The following is a 25751-nucleotide window of genomic DNA, read 5'->3' as shown; positions in this document are numbered from 1 at the left end:
CTTCCCCTTGAATAGAGCTGTACACTTCTATCCACAGAATGGGTATGGACAAAGACTTCCATTATTTCAAATGATACCCAGAGGCAGGCTCTGTCATTTTTCCATGCGATGGTCAAGGGCACAGAGATTTAAGATATACATCTACACAATGGAGTACTATGCAGACGTTAGGAAAAAAGAAGTCATGAAATGTACATGTATATAGATGGAATATTATAGTCTTACAGAGACTATACATGGAGACTATCATACTAAGTGAAATGAGCCAGAGGGAAAGGGATAGGCATAGAATGGTCTCACTTATCTGTGGGATATATAAAAAAAAAAGACATTATGGTAATAATGCCCAGAGACAATAGAAATGAGGGCTGAGAAGACCAACTCATGATATGAATCTTGCCACAAAGAGTGGTGAGTGCTGTTAGAGTATTAATTGCCCTGACAACTATCATAACAATGATAATGAGAGAGGAAAGTAGAATGCTGTTTTGAAAATAGGCAGGGGTGGGGAGGGAAATGAGGGACATTGGTGGTGGAAAAGTTGCACTGGTGAAGGATGGTATACATTCTATGACTGAAACCCAACTATGACCATTTCTGTAACTATGGTGCTTAAATAAATTATTAAAAAAAAAAAGATGTTGGTACCCTACATAGTCAAGCCTAGTGGTACCAGTGTCACAACACTTGGAACTCCTGAACACATGTTCTCCACTTGACTCTATGGAGCTTATATCTGAACAGAATAATAGGAACAAGCACTTTGGATTGGTCCTGGACAAGTTTGGGTTCATAGACCAAGGAGGAGAGGTGCAAACTGTGGTTGAAAGATGCCAGAAGGCAAAGGCAAACCCACAGAAGAAAGACCATTTCTGACTTAAAAGCTCAAAACTCCCATATAAGAGTCATTTACTCCTCCCTCCTGTGGGAAATGAGAAGAAAGTCAAGTGTCAGTAGTTATAGGAATTGGTAGGGAGGCAGGAAAAGACACTGAAGGTTCCTCTCCTCTTTGGTGCTCAAGAGACATGCTAAAACCCAACAATGCTTCTCTCTCGAGACTTCCTCCTAAAGCAAACCTGTATGGTTATATCTGAACATTCTCAGCCTACTATATAGACAAAGTTGGGAGAGTTAAAACAAGAGATTGGAGAAGCACCCAGCTCTTATATTGTGTCAGTGTTTGCAGAATCGCTTTCACATCATCTGAGAGGTGATTCATCATAGGAAGAATAAGCATGAGGACCAAGTTCTTAGCTGGGCTCAACCTTTCTTGTTTTCTCACTTGCATGCTGGTGGATCACTAATAGTGAGCAAAAGGTCTGAGAATTCTGTTTCCAAAAGCCCACTTACCTAAGATGCTTCTCAGGCATCATTCATAACCTGGAAATAAAAAGTGACTCTCTTTAAAATAACTCAACAGAGTTTGCATGCAGGAACCTGAACATGGCACTGTCCCTGAAATACTGCTGGGAACCACCCCAAAAAGTGAGCCCCTGAGTACTGCAGTGAAGATGTGGTTTGCAAATAAATAGACCCAACAGTACAGAATGATATTCCAGCTGACTTAAGCTTTGTAAAGGACCTTGAAGGGCCGGAGAGATAGCATGGAGGTAAGGCATTTGCCTTGCATGCAGGTCGGTGGTTCAAATCCCGGCACACTGTATGGTCCCCCAAGCCTGCCAGGAGCGATTTCTGAGCATAGAGCCAGGAGTAACTCCTGAGTGCTGCCATGTATGACCCAAAAACCAAAAAAAGAAAAAAAAAAGAAAAAAGAAAAAAAGACCTTGAACTCTAAACTGCAACCTGTTCCAGGATCTTATTGCATTCCCACCTCTATTAACTTTGTGAACTATGATTTGGTATCCCAGAGAAGCCATAGTAACAAAATTGCACAGGGTCCATGGCCATTTACTAGAATGTAGCTATCCAAAGTCATTATAAACCTGAACAATTTATCCTGATGCTCTAGATGTCTAGTTCACAGTGCATGTTGCTTATCAGGGGGGAAGGAGCTAGAATCTATCTTCAAATGGCTGGTACCTAGAGATATTCTACCACTTGCTCTTGTCTGTGTTTTATCACTCTTTTCTTTGTATAATATCCTTTTTACCCTCAGGTTTGTGTTTTAGAGACTTCAGGCCCATACCCAAGAGTGCTCAGGTGTTCTTCCTGGCTCTATGCTCAGGAGTGATCTCAAGCAGTGCTCAGGTGGGGCCATATGTGGATGCTAGAGTTTTGAATTAGGGTAACAGTCATTGAAGATACATACAAGGGATGTGCCTTACCTTCTGTACTATCTCTCTGGTTTGATAAATGATAAATGATAAAAAACATTGGAGTAGTGATTCCACTCAGAGAGAGAACCACATACACTAGTTATTACTGAATTATAATAGATGGCGGCCGCATATCTGAGGAAATGTATGGGGCACAGTATCCCCAACATTCAGAACTGAACGAGGCTGTTCATTTACTAGCCTCTTGTGTGAGAAGACAGAGACCATAGCTTATGCTAAACTAAACACACCACTTCCAAGCTACAAAAGGCTGCTCAAAACCTGGAACTTAGAGAGAGGAAGAAATAAATGATTAAAAATTGGGGGAAGATTAATGAAGATTTTTGAAGGAGAGGGTATTTATTTCCAATGTGAACAATGAAGCTAGTACCATTGTGCTAACACATAGCTAACATCACCCTCTTGGTGGCTGTGTGTGGTGAGTGAAGATATTCATGAAGAGCAACACATTTTCCAGTCAGCATCAGCTGCTGTGATAAGCTGTCGATTAACTGAAGCCATGAGTCTGTAGTGACCAACTTTTCTTTGTTGAAACTTTATTAAAACCCCAAGATTTAAAGAAGGACCTGGGTCTTCTAACACTGGCTAGTTGGGAGGATACAAAACAAAAAATATATAGATATACTCTACACTAAAGGATTCATATTTTTTGAACAATAATTTTTAAATATATTTACCACAAGTCACAACTCTTAATAACAGAGCTTTGAGCATTCAATGTTCCAGTCCCAAAACAACCACCTCGAACTGCAGTGAACTCTGGGGCTGTTTGTGCGACCTATCGCACGAAGGCAGGCTTAGTGAGCATCATGGCAGAGCAGGTGGCCCTGAGCCACACCTAAGTGTTCGGGATCCTGAGAGAAGAGCCGCATCAGGATCACACCTTTTCACCCACCTGGCGTACACATACGTTTTCAACATCATGGGGGCCTCGGGTGACATAGCCAAGAAGAAAATCTACCCCAACCTCTGGTAGCTTTTCTGGGATAGCCTCCTGCCAAAACACCTTCATTGTGGGCTATGCATCATTATGGAGAAGCCCTTAGGGAGGGACCTGCAGAGCTCTAATCGGCTGTCAGACCTCATCTTGTAGCTGTTATGCGAGGAGCAGATCTACCGTACTAGCAAAGAGATGGTGCAGAACCTCATGGTGCTCAGGTTTGCCAACAGGATCTTTGGCCCCATCTGGAACTGGGACGGCATTGCTTATGCCATCCACACCTTCAAGGAGCCCTTTGGCACTGAGGGCCTCACATCTACTTTGACGAATGTGGCTTCATCCAGGATTGATGCAGAACCACCTGCTGAAAATTCTGTGCTTGGTGGTCATGGAGAAGCCTGTCTCCACCTGCTCGGATGATGTCCACAATGAGAAGGTCATGGTATGAAGCTTACCACAAAAAGTGGTGCGCTCAGTGAGAAATAACTACACTAACAACTATCATGACAATGGTAGTGAGTGAGAGAAATAGAATCCTTGTCTCAAAGACAGGCAAGGGGTGTGGGAGGAAGAAAATGGGGGCATTAGTACTGGAAAGATTGCACTGGTGAAGGGAGGTCTTTTTTATGACTGCAACCAAACTACAAACATGTTTGTAATTATGGTGCTTAAGTAAAGATATTTTAAAAATGAGAAGATCAAGGTGCTGCAGTGCATCTTTGAGGTGCAAGCAGAGAACATGGTGCTGATCTGGTATGTGGGAAACCTGGAGGCAGAGGGCAAGGCCCACCAGGAGTACCTGGATGACCCCATGGTGCCTGTGAACTACAGCAACTCCACCTTTGCTGTAGTCATCCTCTACGTGCAGAACGAGAGGTGGGAAGGGAAGTGGCTGTGTAAGGAGGGTTTTCAGGCCCACTCAGCACACCCTCACTTGTCACCTGCCCCAGGGGTGCGTTTATCCTACGTTATGACAAGGCACTGGATGAGAGCAAGGCTGAGGTGAGAGGGCAGTTCCAGAACTTGGACTGCCATATTTTCCATCAGCAGTGCAAGCAAAACGAGCTGTTGATCCGCGTGCAGCTCAAAGGGGCAGCACCAAGAAGTCAGGCATGGTCTTCAGCCTGAGGAGTAGGAGCTCGACCTCACCTAAGGCAACCGCTACAAGAACATCAAGCTGCCTGATGCCTCCTAGCGCCCCATCTTCCACGTGTTCTGCAGGTGCCACATGCACTTTGTGTGCAGTGATGAGCTGGGCTAGACCTGGCATAACTTTACGCCTCTTGCTGCACCAGCTGAGGCCTCACAGAGGGAGAGAAACTGATGAAAAGAATTGGCTTCCAGTATGAAGGCACCTACAAGTGGATGAACTTCCACAAGCTCTGAGCTTGCCACCAGAGCCCCACCTTAGGGGTGAGCCTAGGATCAAACCCACAGTCACCAGCATTGCCCTCTCACTGCCTACTTCTACCTTCTCAATATTCCTGATAGCTGGCAGAGCCCCAGGCTGCCCTCTACCTTGGGCTCCTTGGTTCCCAGTCTAACTGCACTCAACGATCACCCTGGGGTCACTAGCATTAAACCTGGTTCAGACAAAGAAACACACACACACACACACACACACACTTACTACAGGTTCTCTCCCTCTCCCTACCCCAACTCTTTATCAATTTCATTTTTAAAAAGACTATTAAAGTTGCCATATACATGCATAGTGTTGATGCTTATGGCTTTTGATGGGCTACATCCCAATACATTTTGCAAATTTTGACATATCAGGAATAAACAAGCATAATACCTGAAAGGCTATTAGTAAGGACAAAGCTGGACTTTCCTCTCATCTCCTCTACCTGCATCAACTACAGAGATGGAGGTGAAGCTTACCCACACCCTGCTTCTAATGAGAAACCCTGGCTTCTCCCACCCCTGTGTTAATGAGATGCTGGGAGGGGTCTGCTGTCCAATAAAGGGTTTGCAAGTCTTGCTGCTATTGCTTTTGATTTGTCTGTCTCCTACTCTGCCAATAGCTTGTTAGCATGTGGCATGTAGAGTGAAAAGGCTTTAGGCATGCAAGATGGTGGGATGCCTTGCCTCAGCTTCAGGGTCCTCCTGGAACATCTGCTATTGTACCTCCAGACATAGGCCTCAGAGCCTCCTTCAGTGTCCACATGGAGACAACAACCCTAAACCTTGAATCCAGACAGCCCACGATTTTGAGTCCATCCCCCACTAGAAGTATCGTTTTCCCATCTGTCTTACAAAGGTGTGAAATGATTTGACAAAGGATAAAGGAGGGAGATGGAAGAAAATTTAACTCTTTTTTCCCCTACAACACATCACTGAACACATGTAGTTATGCATACACACACATTCAAGCAGACACCTGTCAAAGTAGGCCATGATCAATTCACCAAAGGGGCAGATGGGGAAAGCCCTCCACAGGGCTTAATTTATAAAGAATGGGGAAACCTGGATTTGGTTGTAGTTCATAAGCTTTTTATCTCTCTAAACTTCAACTTCCTTATCCCCTGGGGTCATGTGTTTCTGGAAGAATACTGGTTATCCCAGACCCACACCAGGAATACCTACTCACAGGAGGCAAGTGAGAACTGGAATTCGTTAGATATTATAGGAAAAAGGACAGGCATACAAACTTTTGTAGAGATGAGATGCTGAAATTCACCACCAGCACCAAGTACTTGAGCTGCCCAACTTCTTGGTTCCATTAGAACATTGATAAAAGATACATCACAAGCTCTGTTTAACTTCTCACATGCTTTGTGGGCCATCTGCAGATAGGATCCATCAAGAACAACACACTCTTTCTCTGGAACCTACTTCTTTCTGGGTCGCTTCTCAGCAGATTCCAAACTCATCTGACTTTATGGCATTGGAATCTCATCTGACACCTAGCACTATCTTTTATTGAATCTAACTTCTTGTGTTTTCTCTCAGCTAAGTGATAATCTTCATCATTAGGGATTAATGTGGAGTGTTTTATTTCTTTATTACCTTAAATACATTTGTATCTACTTATTATTTTAAAGCAGTTGTTTTATTTGGCTTTTTATTTTTCACAGCATCCCATTCTTTATTCTTTCTTCTCTATAATTTTATGATTCTATCTTGGAGAAGTATAAATGGTTTTGACAAAGGTTGAGGATGGAGGGGGAAAATAAAAAGATACACTGTTCCACCACCATCAGCAAATCACCAACACACTCACTATCTCATTCACTTACTCATGAAGCTAGACTTTAACCAATATCAAATACAACTGAAGTGGGAAAACTAACATGGTAGCTAGGTTTTAAGTGTTTTTTTTATTTGTTTGTATTATTTTTTTTATAAATGTCTTGATTGTTATACACAAACATAAAAATCCTGTTGAAGATTATTTTTTGCCACTGAACCTTTTTTATTTTAATTTATTTAAACACCTTGATTACATACATGATTGTGTTGGGGTTTCAGTCATGTAAAGAACACCACCCATCACCAGTGCAACATTCCCATCACCAATGTCCCAATATTGTGACTGAAGTTCATTATACAGATTTACAGTACATAGTGACAATGAATGAAGGGCTTTCCCACCACTAATGTTGTCCTCCCTCCACTCCTGTCCCCAGCTTTTCTCTCATATATCCCTCTTTTATCCCCCAGAATCCTAGTGTAACTGGTCTCCACCTGACAGCTTGTTATAGGTTGGGTATCTATTCTGTTTGGTGATTCAGTCTGGTCATTTTTTATTTACACTACATGTTCATATGACTGGTCCTGGTATCATTCTTTTCCCCCCTCAATTTATGAGGCTGAATGATTCAAGTTATGCTATTTTGTTGGAGATAAAAGGTTAAGAAAAAGAGAAGAAAAAACTTGGTATCAACTACTAAAATAGAAAGAAAAAAAATCACTGACTAATATCCACAAAAGTGAAAAAGAAAAAAGTGGAAGAAAAAAGAGAAGTGAAATAATATATATTTTTTTATTTGAGCATTCAGTAGTGATCAGGGGTTACTCCTTGCTCTGTGTTCAGTAATAGCTCCTGGCATGTTCAGGGTACCATATGAGATTCTGGGGATCAAACCCAGGGCTGTCCTAGGTTGGCCACATGCAAGGCAAATGACCTACCTCTGTGCTATCACTCCAGCCCCAATCTGTCAAAGTTTTCTAAGTTAGGCAGATTTCATCAATTTTCATCTGTGCAATGGCAAATGTGCTCTCATTCATTCCTATCATCTTGTTTTGCATGCCATCACTGTCTGAGGAAGATCTTTCAGTTGGTAGCCCAAGCTCTGCCATCTTTTTCTGATGCTGTGAAGAAGAAAAGGTTTTGCTTACCCATTACCTCAGTCTCATCTCAGTATTGTGTTTGTATCAAGAACTCTTGCAAAATGAGACACAGAATATGCTCTTGGGAAGCTAGAACCGATTCTATGTGCAGCATTTCTATGTGCAGCATTCCATTGCTATGACACAAGTTCATTGCTTAAGCAAATCTCTCTAGATCTCAGTGTCCCCCTTCAGGAGACTTGGGGTCAGAAGAGAATGAGGCATGCACAGTGCTCATAATGGCTGCTGTGTATGGACGACTGTGCTTTGTCTGCCTCTCAAGGATCTTGTGACATTGACACTAATCAATAATAGGTCAACATTCCAAGTTTGAATCCATGATAAAACAAATCCTACCTCTTCTACCCATCTGGTCATCCTCACTATGGCCAGTTTTTCCTTATTTCTCTATACCAAACCTCCTCTTGGAATAAGTTTCTATTTCCTTTTCTGCCTCTTTCACTTTAAAAGATAGGCATTTCAAATATTTTAGTAGTTATCTCTAAACAATCACTTTTTAAGAATCTTGCCAAGCTTCACAAGGTTTGAAGTCAATCAATGCCTCTCTCTCTCTCTCTCTCTCTCTCTCTCTCTCTCTCTCTCTCTACCTCTCTCTCTTCAAATCAAGCTGCCTCCCCCACCTTCTCCCTCCTGCCACCTATTTAGTTGCCATTTCAATTCCACTCCCTTTTTTTTTCTCCTGTTGGTGCTTTGTTATTGTTGTTTTGCTCATTTCTTATTCACTAAAAAGATGATCTTTTTATTGTCATTTTTTTTTATTGTCATTTTTCTCACCACTATTGATGGCTTTAGGCTCCTTTTCTCTGTTAGGCTCTCACAGTTATGTGGCAATTTGAAGTTCTCTTTTTTGTTATCTTCATTTTTTTTGCTGATGGTATGTTGCTTTCTGTTGCATTGTCATTTTCTTTCGTGGCACTCTGACTTTTTTAAATTCATATATTGTATATAGCCAACTTGAACAATTTAATTGGTTTTATTTAGGCATGTAAATTCTAATATTATTCACAGTAGTGTTTCAGAAATTGAGTGCTCCTTTACCACACCCACCACCAGTGTCAGGTTCCCTTCACCACTGTTTCTAGGTCCTCTTTGTTCCCTGATTCATTTACAAATGCAACTCTGTAGGCTGATTTTCAGGATCTGTTATCATTGGTACTGTTTGTTCCTGACTCTATTTCTACATAACCCTTATATAAGAAAGATCATTCTGTGTTTATTCTCTTTCTCCTGACTCACATCACTTGGCACCATAGCCACTCGTTGCATCCATAAAACAGTAATCTGCAAGATATTATTTTTTTCCTATGGTGATCAGTATTCCTTTGGGTATGTATTCCATTCTAATTTTTCTTTTTGAAAGTTTTTTTTTTTTTGGCCATATTGAGTGGTGCTAGGAACATTTCTAATTCTGTTCTTGGGGATTAAACCTTGGCTTTGTGAATACAAACCATGTACCACAGTCCTTTGAGCTATTTCTCCAATTCTAGAAGCTTCTTTTTTTTTTTAAGTTTTTTCTTTACTTTGTTGTCAGCAAAATTTAGGGGTACATTTATTTATTTTTACTTTTTTGTTTTGTTTTTGTTTTTTTGATCACACCCGGCAGCATTCACACTCCTAGCTCTGTAAACAGAAATTGCTCCTGACGGGCTCGGAGGACCATATGGGATTCCAGGATTTGAACCACCGACCTTCTGCATGAAAGGCAAACGCCTTACCTCCATGCTGTCTCTCCTGCCCCTTATTTTTATTTTTAATTATAAATTATTTTATTTAAAGATCATGATTTATATAGTTGCTCATAATTCATTTGCTTCTTCCATTCCATGTTCAAACACCAATTTCACCACTAATACAAAATTCCCTCTATTATTGTCCTCAAATTTCCACCCATTTCCAAGCCTGCCCCCTTGGCAGTCATGAAATAATGTATTTTAAATTGCTTGCTTACAGGTAAGTGGTAATAATATTTTTAAGTACAGCAAAAAGAAAATTCATAAAAAAGAAAAATCATTGGGGCTTTGCTTGTGTCTCTTTTCTGATTCCCTCAAGCTCTCCTCAGAGGGCTAGGAAGGACCCCCCCCCACCAAAAAAAAAAAACTGTCACCTAGAGGCCTCAGAAGAACATGGCCACTCTACTTTGCTTTGCGGCCACCCACTCTTTCTAACCAATGAACCCCACCACAACAAGCAGAAAAAAATCACACTACAAGCGTGACAATGGGGAAACCTCACAGGCAAACACTATACACAGAGAATGAAGATGATAGCCCTGATGACCCAAAAAAGTCCAACCATCTGATTAATCTCTCAGATAAGGAGTTTAGAATAGAAATATGGAGGATGTTCGTAGAACTCAAAGAAAGCATAAATCGATCTGAACAGACCACAAAGACAGAAATCAGAAAACTCCAAACTGAAATAACAGATCTGAAAAACACAGTAGCTCAACTTAAAAACTCAGTGGAATGCCTCTCCAGAAGGGTAACAACAGCTGAGGACAGAATCAGCATGCTAGAAGATGAGATGCAGAACAACGCAATACAGTAGAAGAAACTGGAAAAGACCCTTAAGACAAACGATCAGACAATGGAAAATGTACTCAAGGAATGTGAACAGATGAAAATAGAAGTCTGGGACCGTAGAGATAACACAGTGGTAAGGCATTTGCCTTTGGCTCAGAAGGATGGTGGTTCGAATTCCAGCATCCCATATGGTCCCCCAAGCCTGCCAGGAGCTATTTCTAAGCATAGAGCCAAAATTAACCCCTGAGCGCTGCCGGGTGTGACCCAAAAAACAAACAAACAAAAAAAGTCTGTGATAAACTCAACAGAAATAACATAAAAATCATTGGAGTCTTACAGACCCAGGTAGGAGATCCCCAGGAAGACTCAACTGTCAAAGACATCATCAAAGAGATACTCCCAGAGTTAAAGACTACATGCAATCAAATCCTGCATGCCCGAAGAGTACCAGCTAAAAGAGACCCAAAGAAAAACACCCCAAGTCATATCCTTGTTACAATGAAAAATCCCATAGATAGAGATAGAATACTGAAAGCAGCAAGATCAAAAAGGGAAATTACATTAGAAGGAGGATCCCTAAGACTTACAGCAGACATGTCACAAGAAACTCTCAAGGCCAGAAGACAGTGGTGGGATATTGTGACAAGACTAAATGAAATGAATGCCTCACCGAGAATACTGCACCCAGCCCGACTCACGTTCAGGTTTGAAGGAAGTATAAACAGCTTCATGGATAAACAACAGCTCAGAAACTTCACAGATGATAAACCAGCCTTAAAGGAAAAACTGACAGGTCTACTCTAAGACAATAGAGACCAACAAACACAGCAAACTTATCTACAAAGATGACATTAAATCCTATGACAATCATCTCCCTCAATGTCAATGGACTAAATTCACCAATTAAAAGACACAGACTGGCAAAATGGGTCAAAAAGATTAATCCAACCTTCTGCTGCCTACAAGAAACACATCTGAATAGTCAGAACAAACATAGACTCAAAATCAAAGGCTGGAGGAAAGTCATCCAAGCAAACAACACCCTCAAAAAAGATGGGGTAGCCACATTAATATCTGATGACACCAACTTTATACTCAGAAAAGTGGTAAGGGACAAAGATGGACACTACATACTAATCAAGGGATATGTGCAACAGGAAGAAATCTGAATATTAAACATATATGCACCCAATGAGAGACCAGCAAATTATCTAATACAATTACTGACAAATCTGAAAGAAGAAATCAATAATAACACAATCATTATGAGAGACCTCAACACGGCCCTATCAACAGTTGATAGGTCAACCAGACTGAAACCCAACAAAAACATACTAGCCCTGAAAAGAGTTATGGAAGAAAGAGGATTAGTAGATATATACAGGACACTCCATCCCAAAAAAACCTGGATACACATTCTTTTCCAATGTACATGGGTAATTCTCCAGAATAGACTACATGCTGACACATAAAACATACCTCCATAAAATCAAGAGGATAGAAATCTTGCAGGTTACCTTTGTTGACCACAAGGCTCTGAAATTAGATACGAACTACAAAGCCACACAGAGGAAAAACTTTAACAATTGGAAATTAAACACCCTGCTACTGAACAACCAGTGGGTCCGAGATGAAATCAAAAAGGAAATCAAAACTTTCCTGGAAAGAAATAATAATGAAGACACAAACTGCCAGAATCTATGGGACACAGCAAAAGCGGTCCTGAGAGGAAAATTTATAGCTCTACAAGCACACATCAGGAAGGAAGAAGGAGCATACCTGAATAACTTAATGACGCAGCTCCAAAAGTTAGAAAATGACGAACAAAAGGAACCAAAAATAGGGAGACAGAGGAAATAACAAAGCTGAGAGTAGAACTCAATGAAGTGGAAAACCAAAAAACAATCTGAAAGATCAACAAAAGCAGAAGCTGGTCTTTGAAAAAATAAACAAGATTGATAGACCATTGGCAAAATTCACAAAGAAAGAGAGAGAGAAATCTGATAACTGTATTAGAAAGGAAAAGGGGTGCTGACACGCTCTCTCTCGGTGGCTTTTCACCGCAGGGAACGGGATGGTTGCTGCCTCTACCCGGGTGCGTGCCGGGAGCCGGGCCTGTCTTGAGGACTTGTCCCCGCGCTTCCGCCGCCTGAGCCGCCCGCCTGGGCCCTGTTACCCGGGGGCACACACCGTCCCGGCCGCGGTCGCCTCCTCCGCTTTAAAGACGCGCGAACGACCGCTTCACGCAGCCCTCCCCCCCCCCCCCCCCCGCTTCTCCGTCTTCGTGCGGGCTCCGTGTCCCCGCCGCTGCGTGTCAGGCGCTCTCGCTCCTGGGGGGGAGCGTTCTCCTGTCCGGTGCCCAGTGGTCTGGCCCTGAGTGGTGAGGCGGGTCCGAGGCTGAAACGGGCTCCTCACCTCTCCCACCGTGGGACGTGGGTTGTTGTGTCCTCTGCCCGCCTCCCCTCGGGGAGCGTTCCTTCCCCCTTAAGGGGGGGGTTCGCGTCTTTCTTTTCTATCTGCCTCTCTGGAGGCCCGGGGGCCATGCGAGGTCGCTCCTCCTAGCCCCCCCAAACTGATCGATGTGGTGGTGTCGCGCTCTCCTGGGCCGGGCCTAAGCCGCGCCAGACGAGGGACGGACATTCATGGCGAATGGGACCGATCTTCTCGCTCTGCCAGCGGGCCCCTCGCTTCTCCCCGCACCGGGTGTGTCGTGGGTGGGCGCAGGGGTGCAGAATCCGAGAAAAAGAAAAAAAAAAGAAAAAAAAAAAGAAAGGAAAAGGGGGAGATCACGACAGAAATTGCAGAGATTCAAAGGGTCACCAGAGACTACTTTGATAAACTTTATGCTACTAAACATGAGAACCTAGAAGAAATGGAAAAATTCTTGGATACTTATAACTTTCCACATTTAAGTAAGGAGGATGTAGCATATCTAAACACCCCCATCCCTACTGAGGAAATTGAAACTGTAATCAAACATCTGCCCCAAAAGAAAAGCCCAGGCCCAGATGGTTTTCCTAATGAATTTTTTCAAATCTTTCAAGAGGAGCTACTACCAATCGAAGCCAAGCTCTTCCATGAAATTGAAAAAACGGGAACACTTCCAACAGCTTTTATGAAGCCAACATCACCTTGATACCAAAACCAGACAGAGACGCTGCCAAAAAAGAAAATTACAGACCAATATCCCTGATGAATGCTGATGCAAAGATCTTCAACAAAATCCTGGCAAATAGGATCCAATGCATCATCAAGAAGATCATACACTACGACCAAGTAGGTTTCATCCCAGGAATGGAAGGATGGTTTAACATCTGTAAATCTGTCAACATCATACACAACATCAAAACAAGACAAATAAAAATCACATGATCATATCAATAGATGCAGAGAAAGCATTTGATAAGGTCCAACACCCATTCTTGATCAAAACTCTCAGCAAGATGGGAATGAAAGGAGCCTTTCACAATCTAGTTGACGCCATCTACCACAAGCCAATGGCAAATATTATCGTTAATGGAGAAAAACCAAAAGCCTTTTCTCTAAATTCGGGTACAAGACAAGGCTGTCTGCTCTCACCACTCCTCTTCAACATAGTACTGGAAGTTCTTGCTATAGCGATCAGGCAAGAAAAATATATCAAGGGAATCAAGATAGGAAAGGAAGAAGTCAAGCTCTCATTGTTTGCAGATGACATGATACTCTACTTAGAAAACCCTAAAGACTCTACCAAAAAGCTTCTAGAAACAATAGATTCATATAGCAAAGTGGCAGGCTACAAAATCAACCTACAGAAATCAATGGCATTTTTATACACCAATAATGATAGGGAAGAGATGGAAGTCAGGAAGGCAATCCCATTCACAATAGTGCGACAGAAACTCAAATACCTTGGAGTCAACTTGACCAAAGACGTGAAGGACCTATACAAAGAAAACTATAAAGCCCTGCTCCAAGAAATAAGAGAGGACACACAGAAATGGAAACACATACCCTGCTCATGGATTGGCAGGATTAACATAATTAAAATGGCAATACTTCCCAAAGCATTATACAGATTTAATGCGATCCCCTTAAAAATACCCATGACATTCTTTAAAGAAGTGGATCAAACACTTATGAAGTTCATCTGGTACAATAAACACCCTCGAATAGCTAAAGCACTCCTACGGAAAAGAAAAATGGGAGGCATTACTTTCCCCAACTTTAAACTGTACTACAAAGCAATAGTTATCAAAACAGCATGGTATTGGAATAAAGACAGACCCTCAAATCAGTGGAATAGGCTTGAGTTCTAGGACATTGTCCCCCAGACATACAATTACCTAATTTTTGACAAAGGAGCAAGAAATCCTAAGTGGAGCAGGGAAAATCTTTTCAACAAGTGGTGCTGGCAGAACTGGTTAGCCACTTGCAAAAAAGCAAACATAGACCCCCAGTTAACATCACGTATGAAAGTAAAATCCAAATGTATTAAAGACCTTGATATCAGACCTTCTACCATAAGGTATATAGAACAACACGTCAGTAAAACACTCCATGACATTGAGACTAAAGGCATCTTCAAGGAGGAAAGTGCACTTTCCAAACAAGTGGAAGCAGAGATCAATAGATGGGAATACATTAAACTGAGAAGCTTCTGCACCTCAAAAGAAATAGTTCCCAGGATACAAGAGTCACCCACCGAGTGGGAGAAACTATTCACCCAACACCCTTCAGATAAGGGGCTAATATTCAAAATATACAGGACACTGACAGAACTTTTCAAGAAAATAATAATCTAATCCCATAAATAATGGGGAGAAGAAATGAACAGACATTTTGATAAAAAAGAAATACAAATGGCCAAAAGGCACATGAACAAATGTTCCTCCTCACTAATCATCAGGGAGATGCAAATCAAAACAACGATGAGATACCACCTCACATCACAGAGATTGGCGCACATCACAAAGAATGAGAACAATCAGTGCTGGCGGGGATGTGGAGAGAAAGGAACTCTTATCCACTGCTGGTGGGAATGCCATCTAGTACAGCCTCTATGGAAAGCGATATGGAGATTCCTTCAAAATCTGGAAATTGAGCTCCCATTTGACTCAGCTATTCCACTCCTAGGGATATACTCTAAGAACACAAGAATACAATACAAGAACCCCTTCCTCACACCTATATTTATTGCAGCACTATTCACAATAGCCAGGCTCTGGAAACAATCAAGATGCCCTTCAACAGATGAATGGCTAAAGAAACTGTGGTACATATACACAATGGAATATTATGCAGCCATTAGGAGAGATGAAGTCATGAAATTTTCCTATACATGGATGTACATGGAATCTATCATACTGAGTGAAATAAGTCAGAGGGAGAGAGAGAGACGCAGAATAGTCTCACTCATCTATGGGTTTTAAGAAAAAATAAAAGTCATTTTTGTAACAATCCTCAGAGACAAAGAGAGGAGGGCTGGAACTTCCAGCTCACTTCATGAAGCTCACCACAAAGAGTGGTGAGTACAGCTATAGAAATAACTACACAGAGAACTACCATAATCATGTGAATAAATGAGGGAACTGGAAAGCCTGTCTGAAGTACAGGTGGGGGTGGGGTGGGATGGAGGGAGATTTGGGACATTGGTGGTAGGAATGTTGCTCTGGTGAAGGGGGTGTTCTTTACATGACTGAAACCTAATCACAATCATTTATGTAATCAAGATGTTCAAATAAAGAAGAAAAAAAACCAGTTTTCTCGCGACCATCTCGTAGTGCAAGCTGGGTATGGTATCTCGTGTGACTGAGCCCCGTGCTGCCATCTTAGTTTGTCCACCCGTTGTATCCAAGAACGCCTGTGGACAGAAAAGCTGAGAAGTTATTTTAAATATAATAAGATAAAGGCATTAAAACATAGTGCTATGGGATGTTTCCATTGGAGTCAGTGATTTCCCATGTTATTCTTAACCTGTGATCCTGTATACAATCTCTAAGGGATTATTATGGGCCTTTGTTGTAGAAGGCTGATTACATACCTGTTCTCTCTATGCTGCTGTTTCTGGTGTTGCTGGTTTCTTTGTGGTATAATGTGTAGTCAAGTGTTTGTGTTGTTCCTTTTTCATGTATTTTGGGCACTGCTCCCGAGTATATGTTGACTATTACAGTGTTTGGAGTTTCTACCCTGTTAAAACCTGTTATTTGATTGTTGAGTATTAGTTGTGTATAAGATGTATGTTCTAGGTGCTTCAGAATAGTGCTATCATTCTGTGTTTATCTTTTGTCTTCTGACTTACTTTGTTTAACATAACATGTTCTAGGTCCATCCACGTTGCTGTAAAGTCTGTGATTGTATCATTTCTGACTGCCATGTAGTATTCCATTGTGTATAGATACCACATCTTAATGATCCATTTATCTGTTGTTGGACATCGAGGTTGGTTCCAAGACTGGGCTATTATGCTGAGTGCTGCGATAAATAGTGGGGTGCACATGTATTTTAGAATGAATGTCCTTCCAACTTTGGGCTATATACCTAGGAGAGCAATTGCTGGGTCAAATGGCAGCTCAATTCTCAGTTCTTTGAGCACTCTCCAGACTGTTCTCTATAGATGTTGGACTAGGGGGCATTCCCACCAGCAGTGGGTGAGAGTGCCTTTCATACCACATCCCCACCAACAGAGATTGTTCCCATTATTTTTTATGTGAGCCATCCTCACTGGTGTAAGTTGATATCTCATTGTTGTCTTGATTTGGATCTCCCTGATGATGAGTGAAGGTGAGCATGTTTTCATGTGTTTGTTGACCATCCTTCTGTCTTCCTCAGAGAAGTGTCTATTCATTTCATCTCCTCATTTTTATGGCTTTATTTGGTTCTGGGGGCTCAGCTTTCTGAGTGCTTTTTATGTTCTAGATATCAGCACTTTATCTGATATGTCTAGTGAAAAGATTTTTTCCCATTCTGTTAACTGTCTTCTTGTGTTAAGTAAGGTTTCTTTCGCCATGCAGAAGCTTTTTAGTTTGATGTAGTCCCATTTGTTTGTTTGATGCTAAAGTTCTTGCCATTGGTGCTCCATTCTCGAAGACCTTTTTGATATATAGGTCTTCAAGTGTTCTGCCTATTTTATTCTCGATAAACTCTATAGATTTGCATCTGATTTCAAGGTCTTTGATCCATTTTGAGTTGACTTTTGTATAAGGAGTGAGGTATGGGTCAATTTTCACTTTCGTACATGTGGTTTTCCAGTTGTACCAACACCATTTGTTGAATAGACTTTCTTTGTTCCATTTCAAGTTCTTGCCTCTTTTATCAAATATTAATTGGATGTATATCTGGGGGTTTATGTCTGGGAATTCTGTTCTGACCCACTGGCCTGAGGTCCTGTCTCTGTTCCAGTACCATGCTGTTTTGATTACTATGGCTTTATAGTATAGTTTCAAGTTAGGTAAGGAGATGCCACCCAGCTTCTTGTTTTTCAGTATGTGTTTGGCTATCCTGGGTCTTTTGTGGTTCCAGATGAATTTTGTGATTGATTGTTCTAATTCTTTAAAGAATGATGTCTGAATTTGGATAGGGATTTCATTAAATCTATATAGTAGTTTGCGTAGGATAGTCATTTTGACTATGTTAATTCTACCTATCCATGAGCATGGGATGTTCTTCCATTTCTTTAGATCCTCTTCAATATCTTTCTGAAGTGTTTTGAAGTTTCCTTGGTATAGGTCTTTTACTTCCCTTGTAAGGTTGATTCCTAGGTACCTGATATTTTTTGATACTATTTTAAATGGAATTGTATTTTTAATCTCTCTCTCCTCGACTTTGTTGTTCGTATATAGAAACGCTACTGTCTTTTGAGTATTGACTTTGTATCCAGCCACTTTGCTGTATTGGTTAATTGTTTCTAGGAGTTTTACTGTGGACTCTTTAGGGTTTTCGATGTATATCATCATATCGTCTGCAAATAGAGATAGTTTGAGTTCCTCTTTCCCTATTTGGATTCCTTTGATTCCCTTCTCTTGTCGGATTGCTATTGCTAGGACTTCTAGGGTTATATTGAATAAGAGTGGAGAAAGTGGACAGCCTTGCCTAGTTCCTGACCTTAGTAGGAATACTTCTAGTTTCTCGCCACTAAGTATAATGTTGGCTATAGGCTTTTCATGGATAGCTGTAACTATCTTGAGGAAGGTTCCTTCTAATCCTATTTTGCTGAGTGTCTTTAACATGAAAGGGTGTTGGATTTTGTCAAACGCCTTCTCTGCATCAATTGATGTGATCATGTGGTTTTTGTCTTTCTTGTTGTTGATGTGATGTATAATGTTGATTGATTTGCGTATGTTGAACCAACCTTGCATTCCTGGTATAAAACTCACTTGGTCATGATGTATGATCTTTTTGATGAAGTGCTGGATTTGGTTTGCTAAGATTTTGTTGGGTATCTTTGCATCTATGTTCATTAGTGAGATTGGTCTGTAGTTTTCTTTCTTGGTGGTATCTTTGCCATCTTTGAGAATGAGTATGATATTAGCCTCATAAAAGGAGTTGGGGAGGATTCCTGTTTTTTCTATGGTTTGGAAGAGCCTATGGAAAATGGTAGTAGGTCTTCTCAGAATGTTTGATAGAATTCACCTGTAAATCCATCTGGGCCTGGACTTTCGTTCTTAGGGAGTTTTTTAATTACATCTTCAATTTCCTCTGAGGTGATTAGTCTGTTTAGGCTTTCTAGTTCTTCCTTTTCCAGTCTTGGAAGATGGTATTTTTCCAAGAATCTGTCGATTTCTACTGGGTTCTCTAGCCTAGCTGAGTATAGTTGTTCATAATATGATCTCATGATATGTTGTATTTCTTGGGGTTCTGTTGTAATCTCTCCCCTATCATTTGTGATCCTACTGATTTGGGTGTTTTCCCTCTTTTTTTTGGTGAGTTTTGCCAGTGGTTTGTCTATCTTGTTTATTTTTTCGAGAAACCAACTCCTGGCCTCATTGATTTTTTTGTATTGTTTTCTTAGTTTCCATGTTGTTTATTTCTGCTCTGGTTTTATTATTTCTTGCCTTCTGGCTGTGGTTGTATTTCTCTGCTGCTGTTGTTCCAATTCCTTGAGGTGATCCTTTAAACTGTTGATTTTGTCATTTTCCTGTTTCTTGACATAGGCCTGTATTGCTATGAGTTTTTCCCTAATTACTGCTTTTGCTGTGTCCCACAAATTTTGACAAGTTGTCTCTTCATTATCATTTGTCTCAAGGAATCTTTTTATTTCTTCCTTGAGTTGTTCTTTGACCCAGCTGTTGTTGAGCACTATGTTGTTTAATCTCCAGGTATTAGTTTTTCTCCATCGTTTCTTCTTGAAGTCAATTTTAACCTCTGTTGCATAGTGGTCTGATAGGGTACTTCTAATGATCCTTACATTTGTGGTCTTATATAGGTTGGCTTTGTATCCTAAGACATGGTCTATTCTGGAGAATGTTCATGTGGGCTTGAGAAGAATGTGTATTCTGCTTTCTGGGGATGGAGGACACTATATAAGTCTATTAGCCCTAGATCTTCTAATTTTTTCATTTAGAGCTCTTATTTCTTTGCTATTTTTCTGTTTGGTGGATCTGTCCAGTGGTGATAGTGGAGTATTGAGGTCCCCTACTATTATCACATTTCCCTTCATGTGTTTCTCCAGGTTTGCGAGCAGATGCCTCACATATTTTGTTGGCTCTATATTAGGTGCATAGATATTGACCAGGGTTAGTACTTCTTGTTCTAATGTTCCCGTGATCAGTAAGTAGTGACCCTCTTTGTCTCTGATCACTTTCTTGAGGTTGAATGCAATTTGGTCTGATATAAGAATGGATTTCCCTGCTCTTTTTTGTTTTCCATTGGCCTGAATAATTACTTTCCATCCTTTTATTCTAAGCCTGTGCTTATCCTGTCATTGTAGGTGTGTTTCTTGCAGACAGCAGAAGTCCAGTTTATTTTTCTTAATCCAGTTCTCTACTTTGTGTCTTTTAATTGGAGAGTTTAGTCCATTGACATTTAGGGAGATTATTGACAGAGATGACTGTTGTGCAGTTGTTTTGTATAGGGTGGTTGTTTTGGTGGACTTGGAAACTTGCTAGGGTTTGTCTCCATATCTCCAGATGTTCAGTTCTCCTTGATTTATCCATATTTCTTTGCATTTTATTGGTGTGATTTGGAGTGCTGTGCCTTCTAAATTCAGCCTGCTTTGGTCCCTTGTGGCGTGGGGATGGGTCCTCTCCCTGAGTGTGGTTGTTTTGTGTAGGGTGGTTGTTGTTACAACTGGGGGTTTGGATTGTGTAATTCATCTCTGAGTAGGTCATTTAGGATAGGGTGAGCTCGGGGAGGTTTGGCTCCTCCTGCGCTCTTTATGTGGCCTGATTTGTTGCTTTTCCCTTTTGTTGTCAACTAGTGCAGGTCCTTTCCTGACCACAATGGTGGAGGGCACTGTTGATCCTAACTCCTTCGCCCCTCTCCCCCTCTGCTACCTGGTAGTCAGCCTTCCTTCAGTGGGTCTGGTCAATTTCCTTCTCCTTATTCCTGTCAGCCAGTGCAGTTCCGCTCCTGGCCACAATGGTTGCAGGCGCTGTTGAGCCTAGCTCTCTGTCCTCCCTTCCCTAATTGGGAGTCAATGGAGCTCCGCCCCCTCCGAGCTTCAGCAGAAGAAATTCCCTTCAGCCAAACCCACCCGGTAGCTGCCCTCGGCCCTTGGGGAGTCTCAGGTCCACTACGGGGCTCAGGGGTGTAGGCTGCTCTAGGTTACCCAAAGGTCCAGGTAGCAGGCCCAAGCTCACCCAGTCTATTGGTCCCAGCCTGTCCCAGCGGTACAGAGTGGGTCTGGCGCAGGCATCTCTGCACTCCCCTGTCTAAGCTCAGGTTGGGTGGGGTGATCTCTGGGGACAGGAGAGTGAGGCAGCGGGCAAGGGGTCTCTGTGCACCCACGTGGAGCGACCCCAGGGGAATGCACTCACCCTGGGTACCAGTGCGTGGGGTGGTGGATGCAGGGGTCTCTGCGCACCCAGGTGGAGCGGCCTCAGGGCCCTGCACTCACTCTGGGGACAGGCACGTAGGGTGGCAGACGCGGGGGTCTCTGTGTGCCCACGTGGAGTGGCCTCAGGGGAATGCATAGTGCGTGGGGTGGTGGATGTGGGGGTCTCTGCACACCCAGGTGGAGCAACCTCAGGGCCCTGCACTCACTCTGGGGACAGGTACGTGGGGTGGCAGATGCAGGGGTCTCTGTGCGCCCAGGTGGAGTGGCCTCAGGGCACTGCCCACTCTGTGTCTTTTAATCGGTGCATTTAGTCCATTGACATTGAGAGAGATGATTGTCATAGGATTTAATGTCATCTTTGTGAATAAGTTTACTGTGTTTGTTGGACCCTCTTGTCTTAAAATAGACCTTTCCATTTTTCCTTTAAGGTTGGTTTTGCATCTGTGAAGTTTCTGAACTGTTGCTTATCCATGAAGGTATGTATTCTTCCTTCAAACCTGAACATGATTCTTCCTGGAGATCTCCTTCCTGGGTTTCTGGGACTCCAATAATTCTTATGTTGTTTCTGTTGAGTTTATCAAAGACTTCTATTTTCATCTGTTCACATGCCTTGAGTACTTTTTCCATTGCCTGTTCGTTTGTCTTATGGTTCTTTTTCAGTTTCTTCTGTTGTGTTGTTTTTCTGCATCAGATATTCCAGTACTCCGATTCTCTCCTCAGCTGCAGATACCCTGTTGGCGAGACTATCCATTGAGGTTTTCAGTTGAGCAATGGTGTTTTTCAGATCTGTTATTTCAGTTTGGAGTTTTATGATTTCTGTCTTTGTGTTCTCTTCAGATCAATCTATGCTTTTTTTGAGTTCTACGAACATATTCCATATTTCTATTCTAAACTCCTTATCTGAAAGGTTAACCAGGTGGTTGGAATTTATTAGGTCATCTGAGATTTCGTCTTCATTCTCTGTGGATGGTGTTTGCCTGTGAAGTTTCCCTATTGTCATGCTTGTAGCATGGTTTTTCCTGCATGTTGTGGTGGGGTTCATTGGTTAGAAAGAGTGTGTGGACGCGAAGTGAAATCTTCTGCGGCCTCTATTTGACAGTCCTCAAAGTCAACAAAGGAGCCTCCACAGGCCAGAGACCTCAGCTTATTGGACAGTGACCCCCACAGCCAGAATGTACTTACTCAGCAGCTTCAAAATGCAGTTTTTGGGGGTGCACTCCCTAGGCCTCTGAGGAAACCTTCGGGGATTCAGAAGCACAGGCAGAGAGGCATAGAAGAAGTTTCCCTTGAAGTCCTCAGAGTGAACAAAGGCACAGCAGGGCGGAGCCTCCACAGCCAGAGACCTCAGCTTATTGGACAGCGACCCTGGCAGCCAGAATGTACTTAATCAGCAGCTTCAAAATGCAGTTTTTTGGGGATGCGCTCCCTAGGCCTCTGAGGAAACCTTCGGGGATTCAGAAGCATAGGCAGACAGATGTAGAAGAACCCGAGAAAACTCTTTAACATACACTTTATCTCTAGGTTATACCTTCTTTTAGGAATTGAATCACATGACCAGTCAGACCACCGAAGCAGCAACTGTAACCTACAGACTTAAACTACAGGCCCTACTCATCGAACACATTCAAGCAAACTAGCATTCCCTTGCTATTTTCTCCTCTCTTCTCACTACTTTCTTTTTTACTTTTCTTTTCTCTTCTCCCTTTCTTTCTAATGTATTTTCTCTTTTCTTCCTTCCTACCCCTTCCATATACTTTCCCCTTTCCCCTCTTTGGAAATCCAACTATCCCTTCACCCCTCAATCCCATACAGACCTCCCACTATATTAAAACTCTTCACCTTCAGTCCTTAATCGATTAGGCATCAAGACTAACCTCCTACCCCAACGAATCAGTACCCAGCACCCAAGCGAAGGGACACCCAGTCTAACCCACACCTCGTCCCCTGCAAGAAAAGGCAGCCAACTCCCCTGTGAACTCATGCTGCACAGCCCTCCCTACCAACTCCCCCTAATGTGGACTGTTACTTTAAAACCGGACTTAGCTCTAATAGTATCCCCGATGTAAGAACTCTTCCAAGATCTCCCTGCCGCAAATCTTTTGACAATCTCAAGGAGGTCAGGGGGTATGATGGAAAGGTGCCTGGGAACCCACACACCACAAGAAAAAACCCAAAAGACAATGGGAAAACCTGTACTTACAACATAAGTATAAGACCTGTACTACACCACCACCTCTTTACTTGCTTTTTTCCAAAAGTAAGGTAGTCATTTGCATCACTTTGTTCCTTTAAATACTTTGTTAATTCATTTTTAAAAAAATATTTGTTCTACATATACATATGTGAGCACATATATTTTTATTCCTATTTTTATCTTTTTTGGGTGTGTGACCTGTTTCTGTTTTCTTCTCTGTCCACCCCCAAGTGCACCAACAATATAATGTAGCACCATTTCTCCCTGCAAAGGCACACTAAAAAAAGGGGAAATCTTACATATAAAAAGAGCTCTTATCTACTAGGGATAGAAACTCATACTTGTTTACAGTACAGGGATATCACCTAACTTGAAAATATGTCATGTGGACCCAACTTAGACCTCTGTTGATTAGACTCCATCCATCCAGCCTTGAACCCTGGATCCCAGACATAGAATCGACATAGTTCTACAAAACAGCTACAGGAAACAAATCCCATCTGGGACAGCCTTAATACTGCTGGGCCACCAACAAGTGACAGCTCTAATATGATATCCTGACAACGAGGAAATGAGAACAACTTGACCTAAGAGCAGGTTATCCTACCTTACCAGCTAACGATAAGACAAAATCAGAAGACTTGTCACCCTTTGGTAGGTCCAGAAGCCAAGATCGAGATTTACAGATAACTGGCTGCTAGAATCATGACCAAACTGTATATATCTTGGGACCAATAAAAAAAAGCCCTATTCTAGGGTTTGAAATACGACCTGCACAACAACCATGATCCCCAATTCTAAGGTCTGGCAGAGACAATTGCAATGGAATGGGGCTTCTGGAAACACAATGAAAGACACTATACTAGGTGCCATCCTAGGATCAGTACAAAGACCAAGACCACCAACCACAGAAGATGGATTAAAATGACACTGAGGGAACAGAACTTCTAGAATCACAAAGAAAGACTTCATCATAAGTCCCACTCCTGGACCTGTGCAGATACTGAGATCTCTAGATACAGAGGTCTGATTTTATCACCCAGGATGAGAGGAAGTATTCCAAACACCACGAAAGCACCACTGGGAGAGTAAATGAACCTGAATGGAGTCTATAGTTAATCCCATGACAATATACTCCAAGGGTGGAGAAACCCCATGGCTCATAGGTAAAGTGAATTCCTTTTCGAATGACCCCAATATTTACTGTGTCAGTGCAGGAGGGAAAAAAAAAGCACAAAACCTTTTTTATTTTTTTATATATTATTTTTTATCTTCATTTATTTTTTTTATTTACCTATCTACTTTTTGTCGATTTCTTTGTTTTGGTGTAGTTATTGATGTTGTTATCCCGATTTATACTTGTTTTTTTTTCTCTTCTTTTCTTTCTGTATGTGCTCTGCCATGTTTCTTATCTCAAGACCATGGTTTTTTTGTGGTATTTATCATTATTGTTTGAGTCCTCACTGAATATTTGACACTTCTTTTTGTACTGCTGGGGTGTCTCACCTTCTTTTTCTCCTTCGTCTCTCAAACCGATGATGAGAGCCTCTAGAAGGATTTCACCCATTTTTGGCACAATTGACTTTTACCCCAGTTTATTACTTTTCTCTTCTTCAAACAAATCCACATAACTTGAACTAGCTAGTCCTGCCTCCCAGTTAGAGGGGGGGAATAAGGGAGGCACCAAGACCAAACAGGTGCAAGACTACTAAGTAGTAAGCTAGGTACAGAGGGGACCACATATTCTAGCAGCCCTGGGGGTGAGGGAGGAGGATATGGGAGGTAGGACGAAAATGGAGGTGTACGGAGGACAAATCGGTGATGGGAATCCACCCTGTTTTTATGTAAATACGTACCTAAAATATTATTGTCAATAATATGTAAGCCACTATGATCAAAATAAAAATTATATCATTAAAAAAATAAAAAAATAAAAGACACAGAGTGACAAAATGGGTCAAAAAGATGAACCCAACCTTCTGCTTCCTACAAGAAACACATCTGAATAGTCAGAACAAACATAGACTCAAAATGAAAGGCTGGAGGAAAATCATCCAAGCAAACAACACCCTTAAAAAAGCTGTAGTGGCCATATTAATATCTGATGACACCAACTTTATACTCAAAAAAGTTGTAAGGGACAGAGATGAACACTTTGTACTAATTAAGGGATATGTGCAACAGGAAGGAATCATATATGCACCCAATGTGAGACCAGTAAATTATTTAATACAATTATTGACAAATTTGAAAGAAGACATCAATAATAACACAATAATTGTGGGAGACCTCAACACAACCTTGTCAGCACTTGATAGGTCAACCAGACTGAAACCCAACCAAAAATATTAGCCCTGAAAAGAGAAATGAAAGAAAGAGGACTAGTAGAAATACATATAGGACACTCCATCCCCCCAAAACCTGGATACACATTCTTCTCCAATGTGCTTGGGTCATTCTCTAGGAT

General features: G+C 41.7%; 1 pseudogene; it reads left to right on the top strand.

The window, feature by feature from the left end:
* Positions 1–4623, top strand: part of LOC126020410 (glucose-6-phosphate 1-dehydrogenase-like) — a 52614-nt pseudogene extending 47991 nt beyond the window's left edge.
* The last annotated feature ends 21128 nt before the right edge of the window (positions 4624–25751 follow it).

This window comes from Suncus etruscus, chromosome 1 (assembly GCF_024139225.1).
Source record: "Suncus etruscus isolate mSunEtr1 chromosome 1, mSunEtr1.pri.cur, whole genome shotgun sequence".
Lineage (NCBI taxonomy): Eukaryota > Metazoa > Chordata > Mammalia > Eulipotyphla > Soricidae > Suncus > Suncus etruscus.
The sequence above is the reverse complement of the archived record's forward strand: the minus strand, read 5'-3'. Positions and strand labels throughout refer to the sequence as shown.